General features: G+C 39.0%; 1 long non-coding RNA gene across 12 annotated transcripts in view; it reads left to right on the top strand.

Annotated features, from left to right (window-relative positions):
• Positions 1 to 17,530, top strand: part of LOC102159324 (uncharacterized) — a 538,926-nt gene that overhangs the window by 229,129 nt on the left and 292,267 nt on the right. The window contains exon 4 of one of the 12 annotated variants that reach the window (XR_014843430.1): positions 12,188 to 12,256. The exons of the other annotated variants lie outside the window; for them this stretch is intronic. This is a non-coding gene — a long non-coding RNA (uncharacterized LOC102159324). The remainder of the gene's footprint in view (positions 1 to 12,187; positions 12,257 to 17,530) is intronic. 12 annotated transcript variants of the gene reach the window in all.

The raw sequence follows: 17,530 nt of genomic DNA, 5'->3' as shown, positions 1-17,530 counted from the left end.
GATCATCACAGAATATTGGGTGGAGTTCTCTGTGCTGTACAGCAGGTCCCCATTGGCCAATTGCATGTAATTTTTAAAGAGGAGTAAGTCTATTTTTAATAATGTAAATCACCACTTCATTTATTATATATAGTAAGTTATATAGTTTGATAAATATTTATGCAGTGTAAGCAACAATGATATCATAGATGAGGGTTGGATCAGTTTGCTTCTGATTCAGGTGGCGGGAATATCAGGGAAGGTTTTGCAAGGGAATCAAAGCTGGTTTAACATGCCATCGTCTGAGTTCTACCTCTACCCTCTCTGTTCAAGATCAACAGTAACCTCCTATTTGATAAAATATTTCCTCTTCACTTATCCTGAACAGCTTCTTCTCTAAGCCATCTTTCTTGGTTTGTTCTTCCTGCATTTAATAAAAGTTTACAGTGCACTCTTTGTATGCAGGCCGTAAAGAATACAGTCATCGATGAGACAAACATGGAGGCGTTAGAATGCAGCAGAGTAAGGGCCATGAGAAAGCGAGTCAGGAGGGCGATGCGTCCGAGTCTTCCATTTATTTTATTTCTCCCCTCCTTCTCATCTACATCCTACTTTGTGCTTAAGCTTTGTTGGTTCCCCCAGGTACTCGCAGCCCCCAATTCCAGCAAAGTCAGTTATTACATGGAGTTTTATGTAGACCCACTAGCAAGAGGTTGGCACTGGAACCATTTTGGTTCCCCAGACAATTGTGTGGTGTGGTGACCACAGTGACAACACCCAACAACAGTTATGGTTGCAAACAAATACTAGAAGGGCAAGCAGGTAATGTCAATGAGTGGAGCAGGGGGCTATGATAGGAGCAAGAAATAGGGAGCAGGGACTTCAGTGACCTGGGAACTGGTACTTAGTGACCACAGATCCAAGAGCTGTTGCTGCCACATGAAGAATGTGAGTAAGTCCAAGGGTAAAGAGGAAACCTGTTTCATCCTTCTCTAAGTGGATCCTGGCTTCCCTCCATGCTCTCATGTACTCCCACATAGAGAGAAGTGACTGATCAAGTTAGTGAAATTTGGAGGAGGACCTGGACTTCAAAGCTCAGCCTCTTTCTTGCTTTTTCTCTCTGGCACTTGCCTGTCTGAGAGGGTGCATGCATTAGTCTGCTCCTCCACGTGGTAAGTCTTAAAGAGTGAGCTTCCCCCACGGGAAGGCCTGTAGTCCTCCAGTGCTACCTGTGGCTGGGTGAACAAGAGTAACTTTCTCTGGGGTTCGGCATTAAGAAGCCCATTGTTTCTGGTCACCTAAACCACATCTTCTGTCTTAGACTTTGTTAGCACTGAATCAGATATTTTAACCTTCACCTTCCTTAATTTTTTGTTCTCTCATTTTCCAATTTATTTATAAACTCAAGTGAGAAAAACAAGGGTGAAATTTGTGGAGCCTCCACAAATCATGAGACTGCTGTGGCTTAATTTTATAATTTTTAAAGAGAAACCAAAAGATCATATTTTTTTGGGGGGGGGGTATGAAAAACTCCTGATTCTGAAGTGTTGGCAAAGGACTCACATATTTTAAAACTTCTGCGTGCCAAATGAAATAGTTTATCTGTAGGCCAGTTTGCACCCGATGCCACCAGCTTGCAGTTTTACTCTAAACCCTATGGTTTGGGGTCAGTATAAGTATCCATATTTCTGTCCCAGCCCCTCGTGAGAAATCCAGTTGTCATATAAAGTGTGGATTTATAATATCTGAACTACCCAACCATCCCTCTCTAGCAGCGTCTCCTGGAGGCTAGACCCTATTCTCTTCACCCTCCTTCTCTTCCCAGCTACAGACTCTAGCTCTTTTTCAAGCTAGCTGCAGCACCCACCAGCACCCAGAATTACCACTCCTTGGAGATCTCTGCAGACTTGCCTCATCTACCAGCTCTGATCTCTTGGATAAATGATGATGCACTATGAATCCTTAATCATAAAGACTTATGTAACTGGCCATCACCACTCCTTTTCTGTAGGAGGGAAAAGTCTAGATAACCCATATTCGTCTCCATCTCCAGATTGTTCCTCTCTCCCAGCCTACCTCTTACTGGGGTCCCCAAATGCAAGGTATTAACATGGACCCTGTAAAATTTGGGTAAATTCTATTTCTTTTCTTCTCTCTCTTTCCCACTTGCTATGTGGCCACTGATAGGATTTTTTTCCTCTTTCTTTTATCAAACAGGAATCACTGATATTAATGTGTTGTAGATTCCTTGTTTCCATCTCTTTTGGCCCATAGTTTATTCTTGCTTTTCTTCAAGTCACGTGCTCCACTGACCTTCTCTTTCCCTGGATCTTTATTCAGCCAGTCTGAGAGCAGCCTCCAGGAAGGGCAGTCTTAATTAATTTGGTTTAATTGTGGGTTATTTTCCAAAGCTTAGACAAATCAATACGACAACATCTCAACCTCCCCTGGGACCACCCATTTAGTCTTTGACCCAGCTTCTTTGACTTTTTTCCAGCCATCTGTTTTCCTTGGGTAAAGAGAGTCAGTTTTAATGTCTACATGTTTTTTCTTTCATCTGCGTTTTTGGCACCTCTAGTTCATTCGCAGTTAACTCCAGAAGGGAAACATTTACCATCCCTCAGCAGCTGTTCAGTCCTGGAGGAGGAAGTGGAGAGTCTTGTTTCTCTTCCACTGGCCTGTTCTCCCTTATCCTGGCTATAGCTATTCCATCATCCTCACACTCCAGCCTGCTTGACACCTGGGTGCATTGATTTGTGCCTTGGAATAAGAACAATAGCTTCTGAGCTCAACTCTTGTTGATTCATCTCATAATGTATAAGGATTCTGAATCCCAGTATATGGTCCAAGACTCAGAGTCCAGAGGTTGGAATTCCACCTTTGACTCCACCAGTCATCATATAAACCACCTCATCAAGTTGGACCTCACTTTCTGCATCTGTGAGATGAGAGAACCAATCTGTAACAGAGATCCTGAATTCAAATGTCTTTAGATTTATACAGAAAAAAGGAAAGCAGAAGCTGCTAACCAGAGAAACTCTGCTCTGATGAAGCTGGGCATGACAGGGGCTTAAAACTGGGAAGACATGCCCTACCTAAAGATGTTGCTGGCTCAGCTAAGTCTATCTGCAAGCTCCTTGGCTGAAGATTAACTTCGGCTGACCATTTGTGAGTACAGTACCTTAAGACCTGACATACTGTAAACCCTAAGGCTCCCATGTTACAAGTGCTTTCTTCTGAATTATTTGCCATTAAATAATATTTAAAATAGAATATTAGATGTAATGTGATGAAAGATTTGATATAATTTTAATAATCACACTAGCCAGCTCTTTGCTCATAGTTGGAGATAACACCATAGTATGGAGCTGATTTACTAGTGTGGAGCCATCACTGGAGTGGGAGCAGATATGCATTGCAAAAAGGGTGTAGCACAAATTTTGTGGCCTGAGAAAATATAAACTCTCAAAATACTGTTTGCTTATACAGAGCTGGAATTTGGAGAAGGCTGGATAAAATGTGCAAAGATGACAATGACTTCAAGGAAGATGGATATGAGCATCCCCTATATCTTGATTTTCCCATTATTAGAAATTCCCTGATGGTTTGGAATGGGCTTAGCTGCCTGAATAAGTGCAAAGAAGCATACGGAGTCTTATCTGTACACTTTGTCTCAAACATGGGCCCAAAAGTTCTTGGAAGAGGGCCAGTTATAGCACAATATGCTGAAGTTGTAGCCATATTGACATGGAGGTATGCTTGGAGGCCAGTGGCTAAGGAAGTATATATGAATAAAGATTAATACAAAGCCAAATCTCAAGAATTGTATGGCTAGTATAGGAATCTACACCAGTGATGTTATCACAAATATTTGTAAGGTCATGCTGGACAGACTTCAGTAGAGACATGTAATGGCAGCAATAACGATGGTGGACTGCTCTCACTCTCCAGTTCTCTCATTACCTTGCATTTGGAAGGATAGCTCATCAGTCACCATTTAAAATACATAAGTCCACATGTGCTTGGAAAATTCAGAGTGGAGAATGTCTCCAGAGAGGGGGAAAAAACAGATTTTGTGATAATACGAGAATGTTAGTTCTTAAGCAAAAATTTTAGAAGTAAAATATATTGTATCCATTAGCTATTGGCACAATAATAGTGTATGACAAGTAATCATGGCATTTCAGTAGCATTCAGCAATAAGCATTCTCTTGGATTTATGAGTTCACTAGAGTTTGGCTGATCTAAGCTGAGCATAGCCACCTTGCTTCTCATTGTGAATCTCTGGGTCAGCCGCATCAGCTCTGTTCTACTGTCTCTCATCCTTCTTGGACCATCAGGAAAGCTGTGGCATGTTCTTCCAATGGTGTGGTAGAGGTGCCAGAGAGAATATTCAAATGTACAAGTACATTTTAAGCCCTTGCTTGTGTCATGTTTTCTAACATCCCATTAGCCAAAGACGTTACATAGCTAAGCTCAAAGTGAAGGGACAGGAAAGTATATTTCTCCAATAGAGGAACAAAAAGTTATATGGCAGAGGCATGAAGAATCAAGGCCAATAATTGAATCTACAACAGATGTGAACATATTTTGTATCCTGAATGGAGAGGAAAAGGGTTTATCAGATAATTATAGATTTGGATGAGCTTCAAGGATTTATAAGTTGCTTGTAAAATAAAACACATTGCATTTTGCTATAGTGATATGAGGTTGACAAATATATAAAACCTCCTATGTGTGATGTGTATTTATGTGCATATACACACATGCTCCTATCAATTCTAAGTTGAATTCTGTGGTAGACACTCTAACGGATCATCAAAGATTCATGCTTTCCCTTTAATATTTAGGATTTTGCTAAGAAGTGGCTGCACACCCAGGAACTAGATTTTTTCCTAGTCTCCCTTACTTCTAGATGGTGTAGAGTGACTCATTCTTGCCTATGAATGGGAAAAGAAGAGGGTTAATCAAAAGCACAGGTACATTTGCTCAGGCCAGGTTAATTAAGACGTGGATATCCCTTCTCCACCTGCTTGTCCCCACCTTCCCAGTGGATGCAGAAGATTCTGAACCCCTATCTAACAACTTAGTCTCCAGTTGAAACAACTGTAGGTCTCTGAATCTTGTGGAAGACCATGTGCTCACCAGGAATGCTTACACACTGTTACCATCATGAAAAAATGAACCTCCATTGGGCTTGTGTTATCCACTAAATTGGGGTAAACATTTCTTACACAAACTAAAAAAGTAATATAGAGAAGTTGTGGAAGAACCTCTTCTCACTTGAAAGAATTTATAGAGAAGAATAAAATAACTGAAGAACACATTTATTGCACATCTACCATGTGCATGACTCACAGCCTATACATTAAACAGTTAAATGTTTCAGATCTGTGATATGGTCCAATGAGTTATAAGACGGAAGTAGAAGGAGAAGCGGATTCTTCTATCATCTGCTACACTGAGCTGTGCAAATGGTAGATGAAGAAAATACAAAAAATCTTCTATTTTGACAAGGTGAGACATACATGAAAACCACAGAGCCTTGTTATACAGGTCAGAGACAGAACAAATCTAGGACCCTTTACAACAGACTAGAATACAATAGAATAGAATATGTGAATGAATTTAAACAAAGGAAGTGCTTAGTTATCGCAGGGGCAGTTCAGATGCAAACATACATTATAAAAATTAAGTAAGAGGTGTGAGCAACCAGATCCCTGAGACACTGCCTTAGGGAACCCACTCTTATTTGAGACACCTCAACCCTAGACAACAGATAGGGATGACTGTAGTATAGAGGGAAAATTGTGGGTTATTGGGCTGCTGAGGAAGGTGTTAGGAGCGAGGCAGATATTTGCAAAAGAGGAGTGATGGTGTAAAAATTTGGTATAAGCAGTGGTATTGATAGCCACATATGCTGGGAAGGAACTGGGCTAAAACTACATCTATAGCAAGATAAGATCTTAAAATATTCTTTTTGTGTCTTTCTTTTCTTCCCCACACTTCCTGACTTGTCCAAAAAGTACACTTCAAGGGGAATTAGCATTTTTATAGGAGGAATGCAAAAAGAAAATAAGTTATCCTTTCTTGTTTTTCTTAGCCAAAATAGATGAAGTCAAAAGGCAAGGACTAAGTGGGTGGACCCTACAAATAAATGAAAGACGTGTGTTTATGTGTAAAGGGTGTACACGGGCAGGTTCAGGAAAGGTCTGTCTCAGGCTGAGAGTTTGGACTCAAATAGGAGAAGACTCGGTGTGTTACTTCATATAAATATTTTCCCAAGAACACAATGGAAGAAGTATCTCTGTTTATTCTGTTGGTAGCAACTTCAAGCTGAGACTGCCAGAGGGAGAGCTGGGGATTATCTTCTGTTTTCAACCAAATAAACAGCTATCTCAGGCATTCTGATGTTAACCATTGCTTTTATGCTTTCCCTCCAGAAGAAAACCAGTTTGTAAACTAATGAAATGTTTCTCCACTGAAGCTGACTCAGAGGGTTGCTTGTCCTGAGTTCCCAGGATTCAGATGGTTTTATCATTTTGCTTGATGGATAAGAAATCAGCCAACTTCATAAAAAGGGATGACATCATTCCAGAAACAGTTTAGTAGAGCCAGTCTCATTTCTCCCTGGTCATGCCTTTGGCTTGGAAACTGTTTTGGAGCCTTCAACATAGCGAGGCTGACTGTCAGGAGTGGTCCTCTTCTCTAGTAGCAGTTTAAATTTTAAAGCAAATAGTCCAACCCATTTTGCAAGAATTGGGAGATACAGCAGGTTCACCAAATGCTGAAACGCTGTATGTGATATCCCTTGCTAGGAGAATTTTCCCTCATACATAATTGTCATAGGCCATTTGGTTTCCTTAACACATATGCAAATTAGATAGAATAGAGAATAGCCGTAACCAACTCCATATTTCTCTTCATTCCTTGTATTAGTTTCCTATGGTCATTATAGCTTATTGACACTAGCTTAGTGCCTTAAAACACATAAATTTATTATTTTACATTCTGAAGGTCAGAAGTCCTAAATAGGTCTCATTCATATTTATAAAAATAGGAGGCAGGCTGGATTTGCCCTGTGAGCCATAGTTTGCTAATTGGATAAGCTGATAAATTAGTGACCATGTCATAGTTATTGTGTTACTTGAGCAAAAAATAACGTGCACAGATTGAGGACTTAATAAATGTTATTTTGTTTAAATGATCTAAGATGTCTCCTCTAGAATATACCTGGAGTTTGGTACAACCTCTCTGGAGGGCAGTTTGGCAATTGCTCTTAAAATTGGAACAAGCAATTGACTTCTAGGAATTTATGGTCCAGCTGTATTCTGTTGGGTCTTGGAAGAAATGCAAAGGTTTTAATTGCACCATTGTAATAGCACACAGTTGGGGATCACCTTTGTTTCTTTCAATAAGAAATTGCTTAAGTCTTTTCTTATGGCTTTAATGTGAAGACTGTATATATCATATCTTTTGGGGAGGGGTTGAAAGGATATTGTGTGTATATTTCCATGAACATTAAATTTCCTGTGAAGCTGTTCAGTACATGGTTAGGACTTAACATCTTTGGGTTATGACTAGTAATTGGGAGTGAGGAATACTTTTACTTTTCATTTTATTTTTTTTTTTGTACTTTCCTCTCATGTCCATGTATCATTTATAATGAAAAAAAAAGAAAAAGCTAAATTTCCCTGTGGCAGAATTCCATACCACATACTTATCTGGTATGGAATACTGGTTCATATGACCTTAAAATATTCATACCCTCAGTTTCAATAATTCTACAGATAAGACTTTACTTTTAACTATTAAAGACAATATGAAAATACATACCAGTATATTTGTTACAAATTAATGATAATTGATGAAAACTTTAATTTCTAGAAAAAGAAGAATGGTAAATAAACAACTGTATACCCACCTAAGAACATTACAATATTTTTAATTATATAGTGAAAAGCTTATAATATGTGAAATACTTGTTAGTGGGGAAAAGTATACAAAATTATATATATAGTATGTATCATCACAGATATATTAAAGAAAAATATACCCAGAAAAAAAGACTACAGAAATATGTAACAGTATATTTAATGTAATATTTTTGAGGCATAAAAGCAGGGATTCCTTTATTCAGAGATGTATAATTGTGTGATATGTTTCTTATACTCCTTTCACTTTGCTTATCCTTTCTCTAATGAATAGTCTCTCTAGTATGAGTTACATAAATTGTCAGGTGCAGATCAATGGCTATTTTTATGATAAATGAGAGAGTGAACACTTACTGCATTTTATCTTGTTAATCCATGGTCATAATGAAACAGGGCAGTGGGGAGGGGGCAGGGGGAAGGAATGGGATGGATTGGGAATCTGGGGTTAATAGATGCAAACTATTGCATTTGGAATGGATAAGCAATGAGATCCCGCTGTATAGCGCTGGGAACTATATCTAGTCACTTATGATGGAGCATCGTGGAGGATAATGTGAGAGAAAGAATGTATGTGTGACTGGATCTCTTTGCTGTACTGTAGAAAATTGACAGAACACTGTAAACAAGCTCTAATGGAAAAAATAAAAATCATTAAAAAAAAAAGAAAGAAACAGCATTTTAGGTTGAAAGAAATGAGTGCCATTGTGTAATCATACTAATGAATAGCTTGTTTAAGAAAAGAAGGAAATCTAACAGTCATTTCCTACATACCCCCCCTTACAAGGCCTTTGTAAAATTGGACACGTTTCATTCTCTTTCTTCAAGATGCACTTAAGACTTCCCAACTGCAAGGACAGTAGTAACTTGTTTTCAAGTATAAGATCCAAGAGATAGATATTCTAGACCAAGTGTAGCCCACACCTGGCTCACTGCTTGTTTTTGTAAATAAGGTTTTATTGGGTCAGTGTCTACCCATCTATTTACATATTTTCCATGGCTTATTTTGTGCCACACTGGCAGAGATGAGTAGCTCTAAGATAGATTGCATGGACAACAAAAACCTAAAATATTTCCTACTTGCCCTTGATAGAAAAGGTTTTTCCAACCCTGGTTCTAGAAATTTGGTGGGGATGTGGTTGAGGGTGGGGGTGGTGGGGATGGTAAATCGATTTATAGCAAATTGAATTCAATAATATATTGAAACAGAGTGACCCCGAACTCTTCTTTGCTACATATACTTCCCCTTTTGTCTTGTTACATTTTAGCCAGATATTATAAAATCTGTGGAGTTCCAATCAAAGTCAATCTTACATAGTTCAAATTGAAGTCAATCTTATATAGTAGTAATGAGAGATGCAAATCGACACCCACTGTTAAAGGCTATTTTTTTTAATGGTAAAATAATGAACTCATATAAAAAAAGATGAGTCACAGATTTTAATTAACTCATTAATTAACAGGACCCCAGTTCAAAGATGACTCCAAAGAATAGATATAGATCAAGAATACTGAAAAAATTTTAAATAGATACAAAACTGGCAAAATTACTTACTACCCATGGGGCAGTGATCAGTTGCATTCTGCTGGACATAATTTCTATTCGACTTATTATCAGTTCTCTAAAATTTAGAAGATTATTAAAAAAGCTTGAAGACAATGAATGATTGAGGTAATCTGAAAGCTGTGTCAGACAGTATACTCAGTAATCTTTTTGATTGTTTTCAAAGTTTTTCACAATTTTTCCTTTATAACATAAAACTGAATATAAAGAAGTTCCCTAGTGGCTCAGCAGGTTAAGGATTGGCTGTTGTCACTAGTATGGCGTGAGTTCAATGCCTGGCCTGGGAATTTCTGTGTGCTGCAGGTGCAGCCAAAAAAACCTGACTGAATATAAAATGCAACACTCAGCCTGACTATATAAATGTGATGTCTTTCTTCAGGTTTATGTGTTACAGGTGGATAAAGCTTCTGACTGTCACACATTTGAATAGTGGGGGTTTAGCTTGAGACCACCTTGTGGTCCCTGCTAAAGATTAGAAGTGAATAGGCAGGACGCAGTGTTATGAAAAATCTTCTATTTGTGAACAAGTGAGGGCTTTCTTGGGAATGAACTAATCCTAAAAAAAGACTAAGCTACACATGTCTTTGTAATAGAGAGGTTGGCATTGAAGAGAAAAAGTGATTCTGATTATGTTTCTCTAATTTATCTCCAGAATTTCCCCAAAATTATATTCACATATGTCTGTAATGCTAGTGTTGTAAGTAAATTAAAATACAGAAATCATTATAGAACTCTGTAATATTGGACCTGAGATATTGATGTTGAACCAAGTTTAACACAAAAAGGAAAGAGATACTCTGTTTACTTCAATTTTTCACATCAGGGGTCCAGTAAATTCGTAGCTGGGGAGGTAAAAAATGAAGGGAAGAAAATATCATTATATATAGAATAATAGGTTGAATAAGCTTTCAGATGTTAATATCCATAATCAGAGAATCCACTAATTTGTCTAATATTCCATGAGAGGGGAAATTTTATATTGAAAATGTGAAAGAATGTGGAATTTGATAGTACACAAAATCAGGCAACCAAAATTGTAAAACACATGCTCTGGTTTAGATTGGTCTATGCAAATACAAAAATTGCAAATTTAAATAGTTCTCAAAATTACTTACTTCTGTACATTTTCATGTAATTATCCTAGATCCAACCACTATCTTTTCCCCCTGGGACTATAAAGAAAGTCTCCTCAGAGTAAGAGGAACAAATCATAAACTAAAAACTGTTTAAAACCTTTAGTGGCTCTCCTTGGACTTTATATAATTATATCCATTCTTCTTCAATTCTTTTTCAGTATAGGCCATCACAGAGTACTGAGTAGATTTCCCTGTGCTATACAGTAGGTCATTGTTACTTTCTGATTTTGTTTAAAATAGTGTGTATATGACAATCCCAACCTCCCAGGTTATCTCTCCTCCCCCACAACGTTTCCCCTTTGGAAACCATAAGTTTATTATTATTATTAAAGTATAGTTAATTTACAGTGTTTCATCAAGTTCTTTTGTACAGCAAAGTGTCCCAATCACACACATTTCCCTGTGCTGTACAGTAGCGTCCCATTGCCCATCCATTCCAAATATATTTGCCCTAGAAGACTACGTGCTATCTTGTCCACACTCACCTCTGTTCTTAGTTTATGCACGTTCTCTCTTCCTTAGTCCACTGTCTGTCTCTCTATTCCTCAGTAACTGGACCTGCCTTCCTTTCTCCACTCTCTGGACAGCTGGTTTCTTTGTTTAGTAATAGGTAGGAGATAGCCAACAAAAAGAAGGGGAAAGAATGTTCTAAAATAAATCCCAGAGTTCCCGTCGTGGCGCAGTGGTTAACGAATCCGACTAGGAACCATGAGGTTGCGGGTTCGGTCCCTGCCCTTGCTCAGTGGGTTAACGATCCGGCGTTGCCGTGAGCTGTGGTGTAGGTTGCAGACGTGGATCGGATCCCGCGTTGCTGTGGCTCTGGCGTAGGCCAGTGGCTACAGCTCCGATTAAACCCCTAGCCTGGGAACCTCCATATGCCGTGGGAGCGGCCCAAGAAATAGCAACAACAACAACAACAAAAGACAAAAAGACAAAAAAGACAAAAAAAAAAAAAAATAAAGTAAATCCCTACACCCAAGCCAGGTGACATGGTCTCGTGAAACTATGCCTTTCCCCTGAGGTTAGATATTCTATTACTTAAATATTTTTTAATAATTCATTTTGCAATGTCTCTCTCTAGACTTTAAGTGTGTAAAGGCAGACATTAAGTGTGTAAGTGTTATGGCATTTAATAGGAAGGAATCAAGTGAAATATACATTGATTTAAGTCAAAAGAAGAATTTGAGCACTATCTTTTGGAGGGATCGTCCACTCTCAAATGTCTCATTATACTCATACCCACTCATTCTCTTCGTGACAATGTTCTGCTTGCTCTTACTTATCTTAGACATGGTTTCCCTGCATTAGGTTGTGTGAGGGATTCCTGAATCGCAAGGAGAGGTGGATACTCTATAGTGATAATTCTCTTTCTTCATTTTTTCAATACTGGTACACAAAAAGTTTAGATTTTCTGGGATCTGAGTGCTGCTGAGTCTCTTCTAGGTTCTTGAACTTTGCCTGTAAAAGCAAATGTAGCCTCCAGAACTAAAGCCTTCAATGGTTGTATGTGGGTATAGAGTCTGAGACTTGGAGAGAAGACTCACTGGCCAGCTCAGAGGTCCTTCTGTAAATTCTAGGCAGTGCTGCTGCCCTCTGTAGAGCTGTGAATGCCATGAGACAGCCTAGAGATTCCTCTGGACTTGGAGGTAGGCAGTTTTGCTTCAGAAGAGCTTTTGACTAAAGAGTAAGTGACCTTTTGATAGCTCCAGTTCTGGGACCAACGATTCACAGGCACAGTTTCTACCAGCAGCAGGAAATCTCTTGGGACACTCTTGGGACAGCTATGCCATACACTCACCATTTTTTTTTTAATTAAAAGACGCATTATAAGTCATCCAGTCCTAAGATTGCAAACTGGTAGCATGCAGGCAAGAATTGGGCTTCCAGATGTGTTTTGTTCATCTTATGCAGTATTTTAAGAATTGTTCAGTCTCCTATAAGAATACAGATAGCCACTCTTCCTTAAAAAATTAGATCAGGCCACACTGTCACAGGCAGCAGTGGGACAATGGTAGAGAGTAGCTGCCTTCCTCATACAGGGACCTCACTCTCCCTCTTGGAAAACTTAGAACCAACGCAGTTCTTTTATAGGTAATTATTTTGTGACCCTTTTCTAATCCAGTCGTCTCACTTCACAATAAAGAAATCCTCTCTTTCTGGAGACAGTTTTGGGGAAGGAGATGTGGATTGAGAGGACTTGGCCACAGTAACACAGTGTAGATTTGGGGCTGGAGTCCCAGCCTGTCGCTCTCTCTACCATAGCATATGGTGGGTATCTCTGTTAGGGCTCTGATGTTTTAGAAGGGCAAAATAGTGGCATGCTCCTGCTCAAAGTTATCTCACCAGAGAGGTTAATTAAATACCTTTCCCAGAGTTCACACTGCTTATAAATGGATGAGAGTGACTGGTCTTGAAGTTATTCCTATATCCTGCACAGTACCTAACAGTACAAATGCGTAGCACCTGGGGATTGAATTGAATTAGATTGGAGAATGTACAAATGGCTACTTAGGAATTGAATTGGGTTAGGTTGAATACCTTTTGTGACGTTTGTCTTATCACTAAATTTTCTTCCTACTCCTCCTTTTCATTTGGTTACATTGAACCCAGCTAAGCACATTCACCAAATGAGCAGGGTTACACATTGTTTTCACAGGAAATCCTTCCTTCCTCTTTCAGTTTACCTAAAAGGATGGGAAGTGGGGAGGGGGTTTGCCAGTGTATACAGACACATGCCGATGTATATATTTATACACCACACATATCCACACACACACACATGTCTGTAAAACAATATGTGCTCACTGCAGCATCTGGCTTTCTGTGAAGTCGTGACCTCTGCTCCCTCACAGCTGTGTTGGCTCAGAGTTTAGAGCAAGGCTTACAAGACTCCCTGAAGAACATATGTTTCTAAGCAATCCCCTAGTTCTCTATCTTTTTTTTTTTTTTTGCAGAGGGAATCATAAAAGGTTACCACCTAGGACCTTGTACTGGTAGCCCTACTTCCCCGGAAGAATTCCTCATGATTGAAAAAAATCATCCCCAAAAGTCTGAGTTGGTGTGAAAAAGCAGGCTCTGTATTCCCCCACCTCCCCTGCCCTCCCCAGCCTGCCCACAAAAGAGTTAGCAAGGCTTTACTTTCTAATTGCTTATGCTCTTCTGATTGACTGCTTTGTCAGGAAAAAGGGCTTGGTAACTTTTGTCAAAAGTGAATTTCTTAGCCTCATTGTTTCAAAGCAGTAGATAAAAGACTTGATCTGTCTTAACACCTTGGCTCTCACTTCCACAAGTGCTGTCTTTATAGAACTGTGTCTGGCTTGGTGGGTTTTGAGAGATCTACTTTTATTTAAAATGACCTTCCAGTGTTACTTGACACAACACCTGCACTGGTAGGAATCAAATACAATTAAAAAACAGATGCTTCGACTCCTGCTGTGCTTTTGTTTAGGAGGAGCATCATGTATTTGATGTTATAAATATACATGAGAATATAATTTTAACAAATTAAGAATATATTTAAGACACTATGTTTAGGAAGGCACTGCTGGGCCTCCCAGGATTTATAAATTAAGTGATGTCTTAACATTACCTGAGACCTTCAGATTCTACTAGCTGAGAGCCACGGAACGACTGCTGGGGAAGGGAAGGAAATTTGATAGTTCTCTCTTCACAGCTTGCTGGATTTCACATATTTAATCCACCTCTCTTCTCCACTCTCAACATCTTCTCTGGTCTTTCCTAGTCATTAAAATACTTGGCATGTTCCTTAATTTCTCATTCTCTTAGAAGCCACATAGAGTCACTTTTAGCCCTGGGAACTATATCTAGTCACTTGTGATGGAGCATGAGGAGGATAATGTGAGAAAAAGAAAGCATATATGTATGTGTAACTGGGTCACTTTGCTGTACAGTAGAAAATTGACAGAACACTGTAAAGCAACTATAGTGGAAAAAACAAAAATCATTTAAAAAATCTAGTTGGCTTTATCTGCAAAATATAAACAGATTCTAGCAACTTCTTATTAATGCTTCCATTTCCACCTTCTTTTTACCATAGCTCTGGAGGAAGTGAAAAATAAGAGAGCAATCACATTTAGTATGGACTTTGTGCAGTCCCACCCTAACTGATCTTGCTTCCAAGTTACCATCTTAAAACCTATTCTTCAAAGAGTAGATAGAGGTATCCTTTTAAAATTTAGGGAAGGAGTTCCAGTTGTGGCTCAGTGGGTTAAGAACCTGACATAGTCTTCATAAGGATGCGAGTTTGATCCCTGGCCTTGCTCAGCAGGTTAAGGATCTGGTGTTGCTGTGAGCTGTGGTATAGGTCACAGATGTGGCTTGGATCTGGTGTTGCCAAAGCAGTGCTGTAGGCCTCAGCTGCAGCTCCAGTTGGACCTCTAGCCCTGGAACTTCCATATGCCACAATTGTGGTCATTAAATAAATAAATAAATAAATAAATAAATAAGGCAGCTCATACTCTTCTCTAGTAGGAATTATACTGTGATTTTTTTTTTAATGTCATTCATTGCAAAAGCCCAAGTCCAAGTTATGGTTTATAAGATTGCAGGTGTCTGACCCCCATTTCTTCTTTCATTTCAGCCTCCCAGGTGTCAGAGTGACTTCCTTCCTTTTGTATTTAAGTTACTATTAAAATATCACCATGTTGGAGAGACCTTCCTTGACACACTGATATGTACCCTGTCGCAGCTCTCCATTCCCCCAGCCTGCCTTTTTTTCCCTATAGCATTAAAAACCATCCAACAGATTGTATATTCACTTGCCTATTTGTTGATCTTTTTTCTCCTCTCATCAGAAAGCATATTTTATGAGAAGAGGGTCTTTGTTTCTTTTGCTGCTTTCCACCTGGTTTCTCATACACTGACAGGTTCACAGTAAATGGTGAGTTAATATGTATGGGATGGATGAGTGAGGTGGATGGGCTGGTTCAGGGAAGGCAGACTTGACAGAGCTGCCAGGAGAATATACAGGTTGCTCCTTAGCCCAGGTATGGAGAATAAGGAAGGTGGCTAAATGGCTGGAACTGAGACCTGAAGGAGTCAAAGCTGGTATTGTAGGACCAAATTAAGTTGCCAGTCTAAGGGTGCAAAGATAGCCGGAAAGAATATAGAGTAAAATCTACATGATCCTGAGCTGACTTTCATTGAACACTTGCTATAAACTTGTGTTGGTGTCCTAGGGCTGCTGTAGCAAATTACTGCAAACTTGGTGGCTTAGAACAACACAAAGTGTACTCTCTCATAGTTCTGGAGGCTAGAAGTCTAAAATCAAAGTGTTGATAGGGCCGTGGTCCCTGTGAAGACTCCAGGGAAGAATCCTTTGCCTTGTCTAGCTTCTGGCCCCAGGTGTGGCTTCACCTGTGTCAGCAGAATCCCAATTTCCACCTCTGTCTTCCCTGGGTCTCTACATTTCTTCTTCTCTTATAAGGATACCAGTCATTGGATTTAGGGGCCACTCTAATCTAGCATAACGTCATTTTAACTTAATGATGTCTGCAAAGACCCTGTTTCCAAATAATAGCACCTTCTGAGGTCATGGATGGACATGAATTTTGGAAGGACATTGTTCAAGTCACTGTAATGCTCAAACCCTGTATATGGTTTATATCCTCAAATCAACCCTTTGTTGATAAAGTAAAATTCATATTTTAAGGTAAGGCAAGAAAGATTTATTTATTTATTTATTTATTATTTTTTTTATTTTTTTTTGACATGGTAAGTAGCATTTTAAATTATATCTCATAATCACAAAATACAATTTAAAACTACATTGGGCCCAAGAAAGTTTCTACCTCTGATTATATACTTTGGGTTTAATGTTTACAAAATAATTTATGGCCTAATAATGAAGTCTATATATGAAACCTCTTCATTTTTCTTTTTTAAGTTTTTTTTTGTTTGTTTGTTTGTTTTTTGTTTGTTTGTTTGTTTGTTTGTTCTCCCACTGTACAGCAAGGGGGTCAGGTTATCCTTACATGTATACATTACATTTTTCCCCCAGCCAAGAAAGATTTAAATATAAAATTTTTCTCTGCCCACCCTCCCCTCTAGAGTGCATTGTGTATCTGCATTATGCATTAACCAGGGCTGCCCAATGGCAGAAATACTTGCTCAACCATAAAGATCCATTCTTCTTCTTTTGACACCAACCATGTAACTTCTTTCTCAATCCCATAAGGGCTCACAGTGACCCATCACTGACCTTGTGTATACAGACATCTTTGGTGAAATTTATGTACAGTGCAATATATCATTTCCCTTAAGGATAGTGATTGGTGTAGGACTGACTGGTCAGGTGACCTAGAGAGATGCTGGCTGTGCCTGATGAAAATTCTTAGCCTAAATACCCACTTATGAACTGATTAATGTTACTAGCTATATTACTTGTATTCTGCCTGTTTTACAAGATTATTATTTCTTACATTCCCAAGTGTGCGATTGAACCTCTGATAGAAATAATGATAACCAGATGGCTTGAAATGATTGACCAAACATATAGTTCTGTAATATCAATTATTGTAATAGGGTAACTCCAGATATGGGAAGAATCAACAAGAGGGCACCATGTCCTAGGCCATAACAGACTAGGAAGACAGGTGGTCCAGAGGCTTGTGGCTGCTATTAACAGAGCATAGTCCAGTAACAGCACGTCAGGTGGCCCTACCAACAAAATCCTCATGCCACCTAGGGAATGAGCATTCCTAGCTCAGACAAACTGGTCGTGAAATGCCTCCCAAAACTTGGTCAAAATTAAGACCAAAGGGAAAGGAATTACAAAATGTTGATTATTGCCCATCATCCAGTTCTACAAGTGTGAAGTCATTAACCACTGCAGTCTCTGACCCGCAACATACCCTAAAAGAGATTCAGGGTGAAGATCAGCTTGAGGCACTTTGTGCTCT

Source organism: Sus scrofa, chromosome 4, assembly GCF_054392235.1.
Source record: "Sus scrofa isolate SSC_HxYL_T2T_F1_AM1 chromosome 4, Sscrofa_HxYL_maternal_Yorkshire_Landrace_v2.0, whole genome shotgun sequence".
Lineage (NCBI taxonomy): Eukaryota > Metazoa > Chordata > Mammalia > Artiodactyla > Suidae > Sus > Sus scrofa.
The sequence above is the reverse complement of the archived record's forward strand: the minus strand, read 5'-3'. Positions and strand labels throughout refer to the sequence as shown.